Here is a 20,406-nt window from a genome sequence, read left to right on the forward strand (position 1 = left end):
AACCCGGCGAAGACAGAGGTCCTGGGCCTGAGTCGGGCCAGTGCAGGGTTGGGGCTCCCTCTTCCGACCTTCGACGGGGCGCCTTTGGTGCCAGCATCTAGGGTTAGGAGTTTGGGGGTGCTCCTGGACTCCTCATTAACAATGGAGGCCCAGGTGGCAGCCACTGTCAAGTCAGCCTTTTACCATCTTCGGTTGGCATGGCAGTTGGTCTCTTACCTTGACCGTGATGACCTGGCCACAGTGACCCATGCGATGGTCACCTCAAGGCTAGACTACTGCAACGCTCTCTACATGGGGCTGCCTTTGTCACAAATCCGGAAGCTGCAGCTGGTGCAAAATGCTGCAGCCAGGCTGTTGATGGGTCTCTCTAGGAAGGACCATATTCAGCCTGTGCTGAAAGCGCTGCACTGGGTGCCGATAGCATACCGGATCCGGGATCCGCTTCAAAGTACTGGTTCTTACCTATAAAACCCTATATGGCCAAGGTCCAGCCTACCTGAGGGACCGCCTTTCCCCACATGTTCCCCCAAGAGCACTACGGTCGGGGGCCCAAAACTTGCTGGTCATCCCGGGCTCTAAGGACATCAAATTAGCTGCGACCAGGGCCAGGGCTTTTTTGGTGGTGGCTCCTACCTGCTGGAACGAGCTCCTGGGGGAGATCCGAGCCCTGCAGGACCTTATGCAGTTCCGCAGGGCCTGCAAGATGGAGCTCTTCCACCAGGCCTTTGAGTAGGAGCTGCCGCCCCACTATACCACCATCGTCATGATATCTTAAGGATGCACAGACGAGGCCCTGATGAAGATCCTGGAATATGTAAAGAAGATCTGATAAGCTGTCGCCATTCATGGGAGTACCACCTGGAACTGTGTTGATTTCATCTTGGATTATGATATCAGTGACTGAGCACTGTTGTTGTTTTTAAGTGTTAATTGTTTTTATTATGTTTTAGATGTTTATTTATGGCACGGCTGATTGCCTTGCCCTTGTGAGCCTCCCTGAGCCCATCGGGGAGGGCGGGATACAAATGTGAAAAATAAATAAATAAATAAGTAGCAACTCATTGTGCAGTCTCAGCTTCAAGAAGTAACCAAAAAATCTAATGTACCCAATATGAGAACAGCCACAAAACGTGTTCTCCTTTTCCTATTCTTGCCATAAAACAGTGAAAAAAACAAAATAGCAAGCTCAGAACTCACCCCAAGTAAAAAACAACAACAGAGAACTGGTATCAGGGAGTTAATGAATACAGTAAGAAAAATCATTAACTATTTCAATCCAATTAGCAAATGATAATCAAACCATTTCAGGAAAAAAGGGTTAACAAAAAAAAAGAGTAACTGTCTATGGGTTAGCTTTCCATATCCTACTGCTAGGAATTATCAGATCTATAATATATATTAATGACCACAGGAACAGCAAAACACAGAAAAGCAGCACTCATCAGTTCAGCACGTCTGAAAATTAATTATGGCTGTCATAAGAATAATTTTAAAATTATATTTTATTTCAGTTGTATTTATGACAGTTACAAATACAGATAACCCAGGAAACATAAATCTGCAACAGTGAAGACATTAACGGGGTTTTTTTGGGGGGGGGGGTTAGTTTACTCTCATGAAACAGCAGACTTTATCTCAACTTCCTTTGCATCTTTCACTTTGCTACTGATGCTTCTTTATTACCTAGCAGAGAAGGGCAATGCAATGGAAAAAACATGTGATGGTGAAAAAGGGGAGGGGCTGACGCTTCTTTGAAAACAATAATTAGCTTTTCAATATGAAGTCTTAACTGGAGTATGTTATAACGGCAGCCTGGAAAAATAAAAAGTCCAATTTAGCAAAACATAAAGTCCCATCTTGTCATTTGGTTCTTCAAATTCTGATATTTTTGGTTTTTTTACATTTGCAGACTGGATGGAGGATTTGTGCTATGGAACTCTTGCTACCAAATGTAAAAAATAAATAGGCCCTTTATTATTGCTTACATGTGCACTTAGATGCACTGTTTTGTATCCTACAGCACAAGAGACAACTCTTCTTGCAATGGCCAGGCAATATAAATCAGTCATCCTGCCTTTGATACTCTTGGTCAGGAGCACTGGTCTTGTGACTTAGGGTATGCTCTTAAAACTTAGAGGTACACACTTATATACTGCCAATGATAGCGCAAAAGGTAATAAGTGGTTCTACTACATCTAGCAGAGTCCTTCTCTACAACTTTCCATCCCATCCCCCTTTCAGTTCCACATGACACTTAAGCAGGGTTATGCAGAAATTGTAGAAAAATACATCATCAATCTACTGGCATAAAGCAATTTTTCCTTGTCATCTAATTCTTGTCTTGGAGACTAATTTGTCTTAGGGGTAGGGGGGCTAGATGAAGCCACAACTGAGGAAGCAACAATGAATAACCAAAATATATTTGACTTCCACTCAGTCAGATTTAGGCCTAGATATGTCTTAACACTAAAACCTAGACTAGGAGGTCTAGTAAATAGTCAGGGAGCATCTGTTAAAGCTAGCTGCTGTGGATAGGGTTGCTGCAGGTCTCCCAAAATTACAACTGATCTTCAGACTAAAGAGATCAGTTTGCCTGGAGATAGGGTTGATCTGGAAATTTTGGGGGAGGAGAGGGTTTGGGGAGGGGTTTGGGGAGGGGAAGGGAGAGACTTCAGCAGCCATTTTCTCCCAGTGAACTAATCACTTGTCAGGGATGCTCTAGCCTAATCCTGCATTGAGCAGGTGGTTGGACTAGATGGCCTGTATGGCCCCTTCCAACTCAGTGGTTCTGTGATTCTGTTAGATAAGTTGTAATAGCCAGAGGTCTCCAACCACTACCTGGAGGTGGGCAATCCTACCTGGAGAAAATGGCTAGGGTTGACTGTATGGTGTTATACCCTGCAGAGGTCCTCCCCAAACCCTGCCCTCCCCAGGCTCCTCACCCAAATCTCCAAGGAAGCCCCAACTCAGAGTTGGCAACCATATATGGATCTGATCTTTGTTAGAATGGGTGACCACTGGAAGTCCCTCATGAGCTACATTGAGCTTTCTGAAGTAAGAGCAGATATAATAAGAAAAACACTTCAATTAGTTCTAAATTTCTGCAGTGAACTCTATTGAGGATGTGCAGTTGCTCCCAAAGAAATGAAAAAAAAATTAACTGAAAAAACATAATTCATTTCATTCATTCGGACAATGAAAAAAAATGGGAATAATAATTAATTAACAAACCATTAATTTATTTTTTGTTTCTCCTCCCCATTCTTCCCTTGGTATTTTTTCCTGTTTCCTTCCTCATTCTCCTCTATTTCCTCCACCCCAACAGTACTTACTGTGGAGTCAACACATAAACTCCTATTGTGCTAATTTGACCCCTTCCATCTGCTCAGTACATCTTTAGAAATGTCACCCATAGGGTTTCCTGACATTTTGTTATTGTCCCTCAGCAGAAACAGCAAAGGCATGAAGGGAACGAGAGAGATTCACCCTTCCAGGGGCTATCTGGCTGCCACCTGGCCAACCAGCACCTAAGAGATCAAGCTATTCCACAGTAGCAACATCAGGAGCAGTGACGCCCACCCAATACCACACAGTATGCATTTCCATTGCTATTCTCAACTGGAGCGCAGGCAAATATAATAATAATAAAAAGAAACATTTGTGATAATGAATAGACAGAAAATTAATTTTAAAAAACAAATAAAGCAAAATTTGCATCTTTCTAGACTCCATAGAAGAAGAATTTGAAAAGTGGAGCCATTCCAACAACTGACTGGAACTGGTCAATAACTGGCAGTAGATAATGTGAGGGACCTCTGTCTGAGATCCTGGAGAACCACTGCCAGTCTGTGTAGACAATACTGACTTTGATGGACCTATGGTCTGATTCAATAAGCAGCTTCATGTGTTCCAGTGGCACAGTTCCCTGTTGTTTCCTAGGCACAATTCAAAGTGTTCATTCTGACCTTTTTTGTGTCAGTCTACGATAAGATGATCATGCTGTTCAAATAACATTTTCACCCAGGTCATGAAGGCTCTTAAAGCAGATGACAAACTTACAAAATTCTTGAGGACATGAGGAGACCCATGCAGGCCTATCTTATTCATATCTATTTTGAATATTTATTTATGTTTTATGTTTCAAATACTCAGCTTATTTGAACTTATTTCTCAGAATTGTTGTCCATTATTTTTATGATGCTTCAGTGGACATTTTTCACTGAAGTCACATAAAAATCATATCAAGCTGCCTAGAAGAACAATTTGATTTTAAAAGGTTCCAGAGCACTAGATCTATTATACATGGATTTTAGGATTTGATTTTCAAAAACTCATATCGTTTGGACTCTGTTAGGCAAATTAATTGGTATAAAATTGAACAACATCACAGAAGCAGGGGAATTAATATCATAGTAAGATTTCCTAGTTGTGGACACAGTGGCTGATTTGGAACAACATAAGACAAAATAAAGTTAACAGCAACTTAAGACAATTCAATACAAGTTTTTGCAGCTATTTCAACAAGAACTCTGGAGAAAGAAGGAGCTTTTAACCACTAACCAGACAGCTTCAGAAATTAAATTGTTGATTATAGATTTCAGTTTTCCATTTAAACGTTCTGTGGTGTCTAAATATTTATTTATTTATTTATTTATTTAGACCATTTATTAGCTCCCTTTATTCCTTACAGAGCTCAAGGTGGCTTACAACATAGATAAAGAACATTACAAAATCTATTAAAACATAAAAACAAAAATTTAAAAGCACAGCTCAGGACTGCTAGTAAATTTAACCAAATGCCGAAGGAATTGACCAAATATGAAAGGAATTTAAAAAGGAAGCAGTATAAGAAGAGCCCTACTGGATCAGAACAATGGTCCTTCTAGTCAAGAATCCTGTCTCACACAATGGCCAACCAGTTTCTCTGGAGAGCCAACAACAGTGCATAGAGGCCAAGGCCTTCCCATGATATTGCCTCCTGGCTCTGGGATTCAGAGGTTTAGTACCTGCAAATGTGGAGGTCCCCCTCAGTCACCATGAGTTGTAACACTACAGTCTAGTCTAGATCCATTAGAGGTAAAAAAAGAGAAATAAACTCAGTAACAATAACACAGACAAAATAATTCAAATTCAGAACCACTCAGCCCCAGGAAACAACAGACAGTTAATAATTAATGATAAAGGATATATTAGTTTAAAGAAAGGAAGGAGAGAGAGAGAGAGAGAGAGTTTGCTGGTGGTATTTTTTTCTTCCCTTACATTTCAAAATGGACTTAACAAAGGCTCTCTCTGTGAATGGTAAAGATCTTAATAAAAAAGTTTTTCTAAGTTGAGTAAAGAAAAATGTATTTTTTTCCAAGAGACATGAAGAAAAAAATGTATCAAGCTACTGTGGAATTAACTCTAGAGCCGGTTGCAATCTATGATTGACTAAATAGTGTGCATTCTGTGTATCCACCTGTAGTATTATTGCATGGTGCACTCACACCAACATGTTGGTATAGAAGTATTGTTGCCCAAGAGAAATAAAAGATGGTGTCAGAAATAGCCTATTGCTGGGTTGTCCATTACCACAGGGAAGCCTCATGCATACAGAAGGACTCTGAGCCCATTCCCCATGATCTGGCAAATTACATTTATGGAATAACAAACTGTGGAAACTTTAAGAGCAATTTCTGATAATGCATAATTAGCTATTGCCCTCAAAAGACAGGAAAGCCATTCACTGTTGCTGTCTCAGACAAGCTGTTCCCATTTCTATAATGCTTAATACGCTTTCTGTGGTATCCACATGCATTATGAGTTTACAGTACTCTCCCTAAAAATCTCAGAAGGAACTCTGTATTCCCAGGGTGCCTTGCCAAATGTTAACAGCTGACACAATTGCATAGCCATTGTCTGTTTTTTCCCCCTATCAGGTTTCTTGAAATTCTCATTCCTAGAAACAGGATTCTTGTCAAATACAGAAAACAATGAAGCAAAACCTTATGTTCCATCAACTAAATTAATTATATTCTCTCATCAATTTTACACCCTCATTTCTGAAATGTACATGAAGGAACAAAGTTTGTATTTCAGAACTCTTCATCAAAATACTTGTTCGCAGACTTAGAACTATGCTTCCAGCAAAGATGAACCTTCTTATCAGAGAAAGCAAATGTGGAGACAGTTTTAGTGAGGAAGTATTTGGGGGTGTTTCTGTGAATGGAACTAACCTGCTGTTTATTGTATTTAAACAGGAGTTTTAAAGGAAGCTGAATTTTTTTAACCAGGTCTAAAGTCATTTTACTTTCACTTCAAATTGGTTAATAAACCCTATCCCCAATCCCACAGATAGAATTTGGCAATGGATAATTTGAGCGATAAAAATCTTTTTGTGCATAACATTTTTAGGGCAAGTCATCTTATATTCAAATTCATATTCCTTTTGAATAAACACAGTAAATTAAAAGAGTTTGAAAAAATAGTTCTGCAATAACTGGCCTATAGGTGATAATTAGTTTCCTCAGCCAGTACCTAAAAAAGACCTATGAACAATTACATATGAGCATCAGTTTTCTATTCTCTTAAAAATGAAATACTGTTAAATCTAAAGTAGAATATTTCAATTGCAGTTTTTTATGTCTTCCAGCTCAGGCATATTAAGCAAAATAGAAAGGTCAACTGGTTAAATCACAGAAATTCCTGGAATGTATGCATTTCTTTCCAATTGAAATCTTAATTATCAAAAAAATCCAGACCCTAATTATGTCAGGCTAACTAGACTAAAGAATATTTTATACATATTGTTGTGAACATACAATTTATAATATTCCTATAATGCCTTTTGGTTTGGAAATGTGACATATTATTCAGCTGGGGTTCTTTGATGTGTGTTTTTCCCTCAGTCTATGCTCCAACAATTCTGTCATACAGAGAACTGAAAATTAAGTTATTCTCACCAGCAATACTCCCCCACAAAGAATCTATCAAACCATAGATATAAACCTCAGAACAATTCTTGCCAGGTTTCTCATGCAAATGCTGGAGAAAAACTTACAAGAGCACTTTAAGATATTGAGAATCCTTCAATACAGCCCAGTATAATAACTTTTACTTGCTAATTTCTATGGGTCAGTTGCAAAGGAATAGACCTGTCAATCTTTTTCAGATGTAGCAGAATTTGTCTGTCTACAAACAGGGATACTTTGTTGTTGCCATAGAGACTAATCCTCCACTTTCCTTCTGTTGACACAGCTAGTCACTGTCTAAACTACCTGATCACACTTTTAATAGGCAGCTGACTGGAGTACCATAAAATGCACAAATCAAGTTTGGAACACTTGACACATCTGTTACTCTTAAAATGTGCAAAGAGTTCCACCCTATGTGTTATTTTACTAAAGTACAGAAGATATAAACATAACTTAAGTAACAATTACTTTGCCCAAGTTTTTAATTATACTGTTCAGAAGGGCTAAATTGTGATTGTACAGACGTCAGCATTTCAAACATCTTGTTGCAGTGGATGGGAACACTCCTAGACAATCAATGATCACACACATGCAAATTATTAGCAGTATCTGCATTCTCCGGCTCTTTGCTTTGAGCACAGCAATGTGAAATTGTCATTTTCTAATGCACAACTTTTCAGAGCTGTTGAGATACTGACTATGTAGGCAAGGCATTCTTTGCTGTATGCTGAAGGTCCGCACTTGTCAGACCTTTGGAATAAATTGTCATTTCTGTTATTTTTTGACTCCGTTTGAATAAGCAGGCTGGTCTGCAGTCTGTAATCTAAAGCCTATTAGATGGCAATCTGATGTTTTTTGGTTCCTAGGTTTACATTTTAAAAAGGAGGCAAGAAAAGTGCTAAAACTAAACTGCACACAAACAAACAATCTAAAGGAGCCTTGGGCATTTTAAAGACAAGTTTTTATTTTAGCGTAATATTATACTGATTTGAACCCAGTTTCATGCCTAATAAAGTGGCTCTAATCCACAAAAATTTATGCTAGAATAAAATTGGTCTTTAATCTACTACAGATTTCTGCTGCAAGAAATTTATACACCTACCCCCCTGGAAGAAAGACAAAATCTAATCTACAATTTATTCTGAGATTTTATGAAAGAAGCAACTCCAGATCCTATCCAAATTCTGTTTCCTGTAATCAGTACTATCCTTCCCTGTGTTTTTGGGTTTTTTAAAATTCCATTTTGGCCTAGCTATAATCAGTAGCTCTAATCTCCTTTGTGTTCACAAATATCAAACAATAAACCTTTCCAATAGGCCCCATGCTTTGCATTCTCCTTTAATGCATATTGTGGGGGGGGGAGTTTGTTGTTATGACTCCTTCAATTAAGAGGAAAAACTGATGTGTATCATTAATTACGTCAGTGAGAATCATAAATCATCAGTGAGTGCTGCAATTAATTATTTTTAAGTCAGGTGAAGAACCACGACAGGCACAAAATAAATCCACAGACCCTTCATATCAGAGTGATAAGGGAGGAAAAAATAGAGATGAAGGTGAATTATATATGTGCATCATTTTTTTAAAAAAATTGTAGCATATCATAATATTCTATTATTGCCACTGTGTTTAGGAAAAGTCAGAGGTTTTCCTGTTATCAAGTTCATTTTTGTAATAATTGGATTATATTTTAATACCCTTAACTCTGTGCTAAATACCAGTTTTAAGATAAGACCTTTGTATTTATAAGTAGCTACAGGTATGTTTACCTTAGAAGTTTTAAAAAAATCAAATTTTACTAGTTCCAGGGAAGACATACAGCAAAGTACATTTGCCAGCACAATAATATCACAAGCAAGTAATAATACATTTAATTTGAACATAACTATTAGAAAAAGAAGGGTTTTTAAAAGAATGTAATACTGCTCAAATTTGAGTAATATGCAGGATATATGTTGGCCAGCTAAAATTAGATGATAATTTTAAATAATTTCTTTCCACTTACCATTTGTTCTCACATTTTATGTTCACTGGTGTTAATAAATAGAGTGTACTAGATAGATAGTTATTATTAAATTAAAGGTACTTATATTTTCAAGAACATGCCTACACAAAATCAAATTATGTTCAATGTTATGCTTGCAAATCTCCTTCTTGTTTCCAGAAAAGGGGAGAAGAAACACAGGTTCAGTATGGCCATTTTTTTCAGTGTTCATTATGTTCAATACAGTCTTCTTCTCAAATCAATGATCATTTCCATAAATTCTACAGATTAGTCTACAGTATGATGTTCAGTCCATGTCACATATTCTTCTGTAATTACAGTGTTGCATATTTAACAATAATTCAGTTTTATAAGGTACACGCACACGGTACAGACACAGCCTAATGGTCAATTTATATCGTGTTCCATTTTGCCAAGGCTGGTGATGGTAAACAGTATTAGCCTTCCTAAGCATGGACATAATAAGAATCAAAACATAAGAGAGTGTCCAAATTTTTGTTCACCCAAGTGCTGAAGACTAAACAGTAGAGTTTATTTCCTATGCCTCCAAACCAGCCACAGCCAGGGAGCAAGTGCACCAGTTAGGGAAAAGCCAACACCACTGAGTGGCAACAAGGGAGAAGGAAGCCCACACCTTCCTGTTGGGAAACACAAAGAGGCAGTAAAAGCAGGAGCCAGCAGCATCATACAAGTAGGCACTACTAACTAGCAAGGAAGGTTCGGCATGGGCACGGCAGCTGTTACCAGTGTCCAGGACCACATTCAGCACTCCTACCCATCAATACCAGCTCAATATATCTGCTTGGTGCTGAATCCAGCTTTCCTCTGGTTTCACCACTTACTGTCATGTATTTCCTCCTGGTATGGGCACGAGGGCTTTCCTCATCCTCAGTCAATGCTTTTGTAGCACTAGGCTCTTCCAATCTGTTACATTACCTCACCAGCCACCACTGCACCAAGTACTGGAGCAACTCACCTAAAAACTAGTCCAGGTCAGGATTTGTGGAATGTGTACTACAGATGTGAAACCCACCATATGTTTCACATTCAGATTATGTACTACTTTCCTTTGAAATGACAGCAACAACATTACAGGGTATTAGTCAATTGCATTGCAATCCATTTTTTAAAAAATGCCTTCAAAGTAAACAATTCTAGTAGTCAACACTTACAGTCCAACACAGGCACTTTGAGAGGGATAGGAGATGGAAACTAGAGGATACTGAGGCAAGGCTCCTGAGAGGTTTAACACATCTCTTCTAGCCCCTTACTTATAATTGTAACGACAACATCTGCCAGATTCAAGGCTTGTATTACCTATTATAGCATTTGCATAATCAAAGGCCAAGTGGCCACTAGAGTCCCTCTATGAAACACAAACCTGTGTAATATCCTACGCTTCTAGAGTCTTCTTTGTGCCTCAGAGCATGCAGTTGACATGGCTTGCTTCATACAGGAGAGATGGCAGGAAAATAATGGGAAACTGAAAGAGGCAGAAACACATCAGGGCACAGAGAGCATTGATGTAAAGTTTCCGAGCTGTAACACATTCCTCTTACCATTTACAGTCTGTTTCAGCAAACTTTCTTGCAGCAGGTTAATTTTTTTTAAAGCAAAGCATGACCATGTAAAATGCAACCAGACTAGTCTCAGAGCAAAAAGCCAAATAAAGAACTAAACAACTCCAAAGAAAAACATCTGTAATAATAATCTCCTTGGGGAGGGAAAGACAACATGAGCTAGAACCCACAGTAACCCATAAAGTGAATTACACGCAAGTCACCTGAGAAAGTGGAAAATCAGCATCTACAGAGCAATATTGGGAAAGAAGCAGCAATTCCTGTGTTATTTCAGACACAGGAGACGTCATTATTTCATAAGGCTAAATGCACAGGGTGAATGGGTAATACATAGATACAATTGGCCAACAAACCTATGTAATTCAGACCCCCTTACAGTATGCCAGTTCTCACAAATGTTTTAGCATGTCCATCATACATGTATCACCTATTTAAAAAGCATAATGACCTCTTTATGCAGACAGGGAAGTGACTGAATTGAGAGATTAATTAAAAAGAGGGGAAAGTATTCAAGGACACCAAGCAACTGGAAACCATATGTCTAGGGTTGCCAGGTTTTACCTTGCCTGGAGCAGGGGACTTTGGGGGGCATTCTGGGGTGGGTGGGGATGTCATGTGACATCCCCAGCAAAATGACATCACCCAGAAGTGATTTTATCGTGTCAAGGACATCACGCAGGGGATGCTCTGGTATTTGGGCAAACTCTATGTTTTTCCAGCCTCAAAACTATAGTTTGCCCAAATACCACAGTGTCTCAGCACAATGATGTCACTCCTGGGTGACATCATCACATCAGGAACATCGCACAGCAATTTCCCTGCTTGGGGGTGGGGTTCCCCTGCCAGCCAACTGGCCAGTGGGAGGCTGAAGCCCCAAAAATTTGTGGTTTCCTCTGCGCTGCCAGGGAAATGACAACCCTACTTATGCCTTGAAGATCCTAGTCCCTATACTCAAATATGTCAGTGTTAAATTTTGGTGATGAAAGGAGAATTTTGCATGCACTCAGAGATTCACACACCCAGCCAGATAATATGTGCAATGGAAAAGAGTACGATTGCTGCCTTAAGTACAAACAGAGAGACTCGGGTGCCAGTAGAGCCCCTGAAACAAAATTACACAGGCTGAAACTGGAGCAGTAGGGAGCTATGTCATAACATTGCAAACATTTTTATTTTTTATTTTATTTTATCCTTCGACTTGATATACCGCCCTAACCCCTGTAGGGGTCTCTGGGCGGTTTACAATTCTTGGGTGCTAATCACCGAAATCAACCCTAACTACGGCCACATTGGTACAAGGGGGGGAACTCCCTACCGGCACCCTAGTGGAGGCTTCAGTGTTTTTTCCCGGCTCGGCTTCTTTTTCCGGCTGTAAGATGTCCCAGTGCTCAGGCAGACAGGCAGATGTATGGATCGCCAGCGACGTTGTCCTCAGCCCGATCATGTCCTTTCCGGCTCCGCGCGCCTCCGGATGACGTCACTGCGCCTCCAACCTCCATCGACGGCAGCCGCCTTGTTCTTTCACCGCTGGCCACCAGGGATCAGTCTGGCACTGCTGCCGCCGCTTGCCGCCTTCAGCGTTGCGCCGCCTCCTCCAAGCGTCTGCCGCCGCTGCTCCGCTCCGCTGTAGCCGCCGTTCTTGCTGTGCTTGTAATGTGCTTGTAATGATACTTAGCATTTCTACAGCTTGGGATTACTTACAGTACATTCTATACTTCATTTCAATCTTATGAATTTCAATAATCCTTATGAATTAGTTTTATTTTATTTTTATTTTTTATTTTATTTATTCTGTTTATATCCCGCCCTCCCCGCGAACAGGTTCACGGCAGCTTACATTCATCAATACAAGGTACCATAAATCCACACAAAAACATATAAAACATTTTAAAAACAGTCAAATATTCAAAGAGCTAACAGTAGTAGCATTCTTCATTGATAAGATGGCGTGCTATATGATGTAACAAACAAGATTTCCAACTCAATGATCTTCTGGCATCATATGATGGTATAACTCAATCTCCAAACTGGGGCCAGCCCACCACCACAAACATTGGTGGTAGTGGTGACTCGGCTCCTAGTTGAAATCCTGGTGGAAGAGCTTCGTCTTGCAGGCCCTGTGGAACTGTAAAAGATCCTGCAGAGCCCTGATCTCTTCCAGGAGCTCATACCACCAGTATGGAGCCATCACTGAAAAGGCCCTGGCCCTGGTAGCAGTGAGCCTGGCATCCTTAGGGCCTGGAATGCTCAATTGATGTTGTGACCCCTACGGTAGTACTCTCTGGGGTATATATGGGGAAAGGCGGTCCCTCAGGTATGTCGAACCCTGGCCATATAGAGCTTTAAAGGTAAGTACCAGCACCTTGAAGCGAATTCGGTATGCTATTGGCAGCCAGTGCAGTGCCTTCAGTGCAGGCCGGATGTGCTCCCATCTAGGAAGGCCCATCAAAAGCCTGGCCACGGCATTCTGCACTAGCTGCAGCTTCCGGATTTGCGACAAGGGCAGCCCCATGTAGAGAACATTGCAGTAGTCTAATCTCGAGGTGACCATTGCATGGATCACTGTAACCAGGACATCGTGGCTGAGGAAGGGAACGAACTGCCAAATCAGCCAAAGATGGTAAAAGGCTGACTTAGCAGTGGCTGCTACCTGGGCCTCCATTGTTAAGGCGGTATCCAGGAGCACTCCCAAACTCCTAACCACCAGCGCTGGCACTAAAGGTGCCCCACCAAACGTCAGGAGGGGGATCCCCAACCCCAAACTGCCCCGACTCAGGCATAGGACCTCTGTCTTCACTGAATTTAGTTTCAGCCAGCTCAGTTTAAGCCAACCAGCCATAGCTTTCAATGCCCAGTCCAAATCTTCCAGTCTGGAGTCCAACTGGCCACCCAACATCAGATACAGCTGGGTGTCATCAGCGTACTGTTGAAACCCCAGCCCATACCTCCAAGCAATCTGGGCAGGGGAACGCATGCAGATGTTAAATAAAATCGGGGAAAGCACTGCCCCTTGATTCACTCCGCAGTCAAACGGGTGTCTCCTGGACTGCTGTTCCCCTAGTGCCACCCTTTGTCCCCAACCCTGGAGAAAGGAAGCAAGCCATTGCAAGGCAAGCCCCTGGATTCCCATGTCGGCGAGGTGGTGAGTCAGTAACCAATGGTCGACCATGTCGAATGCAGCTGACAGGTCCAATAACAACAGTGCCGCCGAGCTGCCCCGATCCAGATGCCTCTGAAGGTCGTCAATAAGAGCGACCAACATCGTCTCCATCCCGTGTCCCGGGAGAAAACTGGACTAGAAGGGATCTAATACAGAAGTGTCATCCATAAAGCCCTGCAACTGTATTGCCACCACCCTCTCAATAAATTTGCCCAAATAGGGCAAATTGGAAACCGGCCAATAGTTGGCCAATTCGGCTGGATCCAGAAATGTTTTTTTCAAGACAGAGCAGACCATCGCTTCCTTGAGTGCCCCCGGGAACCACCCCTCAGAGAGGGACTTGTTGATAATTTTCCTTAGGGCACCTTGGAACCCCTCATGGCCAGCTTTAATAAATCAGGAAGGGCATGGATCAAGGCTGCACGTGGTTGGGCATACAGTTGCGAGCAATCTGTCAACTTCCTCCAGGCTGAGCTGGCTGAAATGATCCAAAGCCGAAACTGAAGATGTGCATGGGGCCTTGAGTTCACTCACTGTTTCAACTGTGGTGGGGAGGTTGCGATGGAGCATCAAGACTTTATCCGTGAAATAGCTCACAAATGCCTCGCAACTGATATCCAATTCCCTAGCGTTTAGTCTGCCCTGTGGCAGAGCTGTTATAGACTGAATCGTTCTAAACAATTGGGCTGGGCGTGAACTCACAGATGCCATCACGGCCGCATAGAACTCTCTCTTCGTGGCTTTGACTGCCATCTCATAGGATCTCATAAACGTCCTATAGGATGCTCTTGTAGCTTCGTCTCGAGCGTGGCACCACTGTCTCTCTAGCCGTCTCAGTTCTCGCTTCATAAGCCGCAACTCCTGGGTAAACCAGGGAGCAAACCTAGAGCAAGAGCGCAGAGGGCGCCAGGGAGCGATCTCGTCAATGGCTGCAGAGAGCCGGCTATGCCAGTCCTCCACAAGCTCATCCAATGAGCCAGCAGGGGGCATCAGATCCTGCAGAGCCATCTGGAGCCATACTAGGTCCATTTGGCTCTGCGGGCAAGCTAAAATACACTTGCCGCCTAAACAGGGTCAGGATGGAACATTCGGCTGGGCCCTCAAGGCATGGTGGTCCAACCATGGTACTGCTGAGGCAGTAATCTGGTCCACTGTTACCCCAGCCACAAAGATTAGATCGAGCGTGTGTCCGGCCCGCTAAGTGGGAGCCGTTACAAGTTGGGAGAGTCCTAGTGCTGCCATGGCAACACTAGATCCATTGCCTGAGTGGCAGTCGCGCCATCGGCATGAACATTGAAATCACCCAAGACTATTAGCCTAGGGTGTTCCAGCACCCAGCCTGATACGGCTTCCATCAGGGATGGCAGGCTATTGGCTGGTGCATTAGGTGGTCAGTACACCAGCCAAATCACCAAACTCTACCCAGCCTCCCACACCAGGCCAATACACTCAATGCCCGCGATCTCCAATGGCGGGAGTGCCCTGAAGCCTCCTGAATGAATAGATCCACTCCTCCCTCCTGCCCCCTAGTCTGGGATTGGTGAAGGACTGAGAACTCAGGTGGGGCAAGCTGGGAGAGAGCTACAGTCTCCATATACCACACCCAGGTCTCAGTCATGCATGCCAGGTCTACATTCTGCTCCAGCAGAAAGTCCTGCAGGAATGTGGTCTTATTATTTATAAACCTGGCGTTGCACAATGCCAATGTCAGAGGGGGGTTATCCATCCTAGTCGCTCTGCTGGCAACCTTCGGGATAGGACACAGGCTGGAAGGATGCCATGCTTCTCTATTTTTTCACTCTCTTCCCTTAACTCCCTGCCTGGTCCCACTGCTATACTTTCCCCTCCCCAGGAGCACTGGAATCCTTTGCGCAAACATCGCTGCACCTAACGATCTTTGTGTTAGCCTCAGATCCACTGGTGAGACTGATGAAGGTGCTCTTACTATGTGATTGCTGGTAGCAAGCGACAGTTTCCGGTACTGTTAGGTCCACATTTCCCAACCCGACCTACTATTCAATCCAATATCAACCAATGATTGCCACTAATTTCCAAAACAGCCGGCCAGTAAATAAATAAAGGCCGGCAGTAAACTTAATCTACCAATCCACGCCCAGCGCTAATTATTAATCAGTTGGCAGTTAATCAGTACTAACAATCAAAACCCCATAATTACACAGTAATTATAAACATTTTAGTAGGGTGGTTCTATAGTCAAATAAGAAAGCAATCCCTTTATTAATACTAAATACCTCCTTTAAATCCAGCTATTTAATTTAACTAATTAGCACCTAATTAACTACCCATTCCACTACTCTAAACAATTCATTAATCATTTAGTTTCATTAGGGCTATTAGGGCTATTTAATTAAAATAATTCTTTCAAATGCCCTTATAAGATTGGTGAAAGTTCTCTTCCTCTTGTTGCTGCTAGCATACCAAAGTCTGAGACACTCACATAAGGCTAGCTAAGTTAATGGCATAGCTGAGATTGGGACACAAGTACTTCCTGTTTCTAAGGATGCCATTTACTCACTTGGTGCTGGAGATCTCCTGCCTCCAGCTCCTGTTGCCCACTGCCACTCAGGTGGCCAATGGGAGGGGGGAAATTGCTATATCACTTCCTAGGAAAACCCTAAAATTATGTCACTTGGAATCACCAGAAACTCAGGAGTCTGGGGGGCAGAATCATGGGAGGGCACGATCAGTGCTATCTCACTTCTGTCTAAAACCTGGAAGTGGCATCACTGTGCTCTAAGAATTGCCAGAAACTCTATAGTAAAACCATAGATTCCAGTGATTTCTAGAGCACAGTGACAACACTTCTGGGTTTTCCTCAAAAGTGACACAATGCTGCTGTGCTAGTGGTGCCCCCTCATGTACCTGCCCTCCCCAGACTCCCAACAGGGACTCAGGACCTGTTTCTCACAGTCTGTTAGCTATGATACTAGAATATCCACTATAACTCAGGAACAAACTTCATTGTGGGGTGAGTCGGGGGGGGGGTTGCCATTTGTTTCCGATGTGCTTACATGAAGAATCGATGAATCACATCTCCAAGCTGAGGTCTCCCCTATGAAGCTTGCGATGATGCATATACTGAGAGGGGGGGGGATAACAGCAGGGAGTCAAAATGGCCTGATCAGACCATCCCGATGCCATGAGAGTGCGCTGGAGCAATCAGACATGGGAAACTTCATCCATGGCCTGTCACAACCCGTTTACTACCTAATTTTCCTCAATGTGTTTTTACTCCACTTCTGCAGTGGAGCAAAACGGGTTGGTGACAGGTGCGGGGCACTTCCCAGAAGTTTGTGTCTGATCGTGCCCTTTAAATCTGCCCGGCATTTGCACCTGTGGTGGGGCTAATTGTGCATGTGATCATGCCCACTATTTGGTAGAATTTGAACTTACAACTTCTCTTTGGCGAGTTGGATGATGATGATGATGATGATGATGATGATGATGATGATGATGATGATGATGATGATGATGATGATGATGATGACGATGACGACGATGACGACGATGACGACGACGACGATGACGATGATGACGATGATGATGCAACTAACTGCTCCCTGGAAAGGAGTATGTATATATTATGGAAATAAAGAGCTGCAGATTATAGCAGAAGACTTGCACACAATAATGCTGGAATAAGGCAAGCTGCCAAAAGCAGCATTACTGAAAAAATGGAGTAAGAAACAACAGCCTACATGTGGGCATCCTTACTTAAACTCTGTATATACATAGCTACTTATAGTGAATCAGACTACTGGGTTTATACTGCGCTGTGCTGTCTGCTCTGGTTGTGAGCGGCTCTCATAAACTTTTTTTTAAATTCAATTTGTACCCTGCCCTCCCTGCCAAAGCATTCAGCACTGAAATTATTAGTATTGCTCTAGATTGACTAGAACAGGGGTGTTGAACTCATTTCTTACAAGGGCCGGATCTGACATAAATGCTACTTTGTTGGGCAGCGCCATGTGTGCCATAAAATGTAATGCCAGGTACCAGAGCTATAAATTTCATAAATAACACAGGCAAATCCAACTAATGATATTATTTTTTACTCAAAATACAAACAAAAGCAATTGATTCCTAGGAGTGAACACAATTGATTTACAGGGGAATCCACAAAAGTGTAAATAAATGTATTTAATCATATGCAAGACTGGTTTTTTTCCAAGGTGTACCATAAAAGGGTATGTGAATCTTACATTTCTATACGAATTAGTTACTTTTTGAATATATAGCATTTTTTGGAGATGTTCTCCCAGGCTTTTGGTTGAGGCAGCGAATATCAAACTATAAGGGGGGCCCCGCTCCACCCACCTGTAGAAAGCCAGTTTGGTGTAGTGGTTAAGTGCGCGGACTCTAATCTGGGAGAACCAGGTTTGATTCCCCACTCCTCCATGTGCACCTGCTGGATGACCTTGGGCAAGCCATAGTTCTATCAGAGCTGTTCTCTCAAGGACAGTTCTGGAAAGAGCTCTCTCAGCCCCACCTACCTCACAGGGTGTCTGTTGTGGGGAGGGGAAGGGAAAGGAGTTTGTAATCTGCTCTGAGACTCCGAGTGAAGGGTGGAGTATAAATCCAATCTCCTCCTCCTGTTCCATCTGCCGGCACTATTTGCAAGTATTTGTTGTTGTTCAGTCACACAGTCAAGTCCGACTCTTCGCGACCCCATGGACCAGATCACACCAGGCCTTCCGATCTTCCGCCGTCCTCAACTTCATGTTCGTTGAATCTATGACACTGTCTAACCATCTCATCCTTTGCCGTCCCCGTCTTCTTTGACCTTCAATCTTTCCCAGCATCAGGGTCTTTTCCAGTGAGTGCTCCCTTCCCATTTGGTGGCCAAAGTATTTGAGCTTCAGTTTCATTATCTGGCCTTCCAGGGAACAGTCAGGGTTCATTTCTTTTAGGATTGACTGATTTGATCTTCTTGCAGTCCAAGGGACTCTCAAGAGTCTTCTCCAGCACCATAGTTCAAAAGAATCTATTCTTCGGCGCTTGGCCTTCCTTATAGTCCAACTCTCTATTCCCAAGGCGCCAAGAGGAAGGGGAAAAAAGTGTTTCCTGCCTCCCTAAAGGAATAACCCATGGAGATGTCCTCCACCTCAGAGGGAGAACACCACTAATGGTCACATACAGCTCTCAACTCAAAACATCTTAACACATCATCAGCAACTTACAGCCTCTACTGGATAATGACAGTACTCTTTCAGAAGTACTGGGGGGAGGGTGGATGAAGTTTGGGGGTCCAAATCTGATTTTGGGGTTCAGAGCTTTCAAACTCTCCTCATTAGAGTGGTATCGTCTGCATATCTGAGGTTGTTGATCTTTTCCCCAGCAATCTTAATTCCCGCTTGTGATTCATCCAGGCCAGCATTTCGCATGATGTACTCTGCATATATATTAAATAAGCAAGGTGACAATATACATCCTTGTCGTACTCCTTTTCCTATGCTAAACCAATCAGTTGTTCCATATCCAGTTCTAACTGTCGCTTCTTGACCCTTATACAGGTTTCTCAAGAGACATGTAAGATGGTCTGGTACTCCCATCTCTTTAAGGACCTGCCATAGTTTGTTGTGATCCACACAGTCAAAGGCTTTAGCATAGTCAATGAAGCAGAAGTAGGTGTTTTTCTGGTACTCTCTTGCTTTCTCCATAATCTAGCGAATGTTGGCAATTTGATCTCTAGTTCCTCTACCTCTTTGAAACCCAGCTTGTACTTCTGGCAGTTCTCTATCCACGTACTGTTGAAGCCTAGCTTGGAGGATCTTGATCATGACCTTGCTAGCATGTGATATGAGTGCTATTGTGTGATAGTTTGAACATTCCTTGGCATTGCCCTTCTTTGGGATTGGAATGTATACTGACCTTTTCCAATCCTGTGGCCACTTTTGCGTTTTCCAAATTTGCTGGTAAATTGAGTGCAGCACTTTAACAGCATCATCTTTTGACTTTGAATAGCTCAGCTGGGATACCATCACCTCCACTAGCTGGTGGAACTTTTGCCACTCATTAAACTATCAAACCACCTGAGCACACATATGATGGGAATTTATGAGTTATTTAACCACACTGGAGCCATCTTGTACTTAATATCTTTCCTTATATATAATTGAGTAGTGGGGTAGCACTTTCTGAACATTCCACATGCTCCAAAATCAGTTGGCTCCATGAGGTGTCACTCAGAAGCTGTCCCTATCTACTGGCTGTGTTGCCTGAGTCCGGCCCACAGTTTGCTTCATCAGCCATTAGCCCGTCAGCCACCACTCAAGAGTAGTCGCACACCATTGGCCAGGTGCTGGGTCTGCTGCTCTTCCCCGCCCACTCCAGCCACTGTTCCCTGCCAGAATACACTGTCTCTCCTCAGGAAGACACTTTGCCTGCTTGGCTCCTCTGTGGGACTAACTTTTCCCTCAGTGGCTGTTGGTGGGCAATCAAGCTTGGTTCTGTCAGTAAAAAGACAAGGGAACAAAACCTTTTTCATGCCTTTGTGAGGAACTTATTGGGGTCAGTTCTGACTAGGGTTGCCAGCTCCAGGTTGGGAAATTCCTGGAGATTTTGTGGTGGAGTCTATGGAAGCTAGAACCACCCCAACACTGCCCTCCACAGGATCCACCCCCCAAATCTCCAGGTATTTCCTCACTCAGATCTGGGAACTCTACTTTCACCTCAGTGCCTTTTGCT

Source organism: Gekko japonicus, unplaced genomic scaffold (assembly GCF_001447785.1).
Source record: "Gekko japonicus isolate JY-2015 unplaced genomic scaffold, Gekko_japonicus_V1.1 scaffold573, whole genome shotgun sequence".
Classification (NCBI taxonomy): Eukaryota; Metazoa; Chordata; class Lepidosauria; order Squamata; family Gekkonidae; genus Gekko; species Gekko japonicus.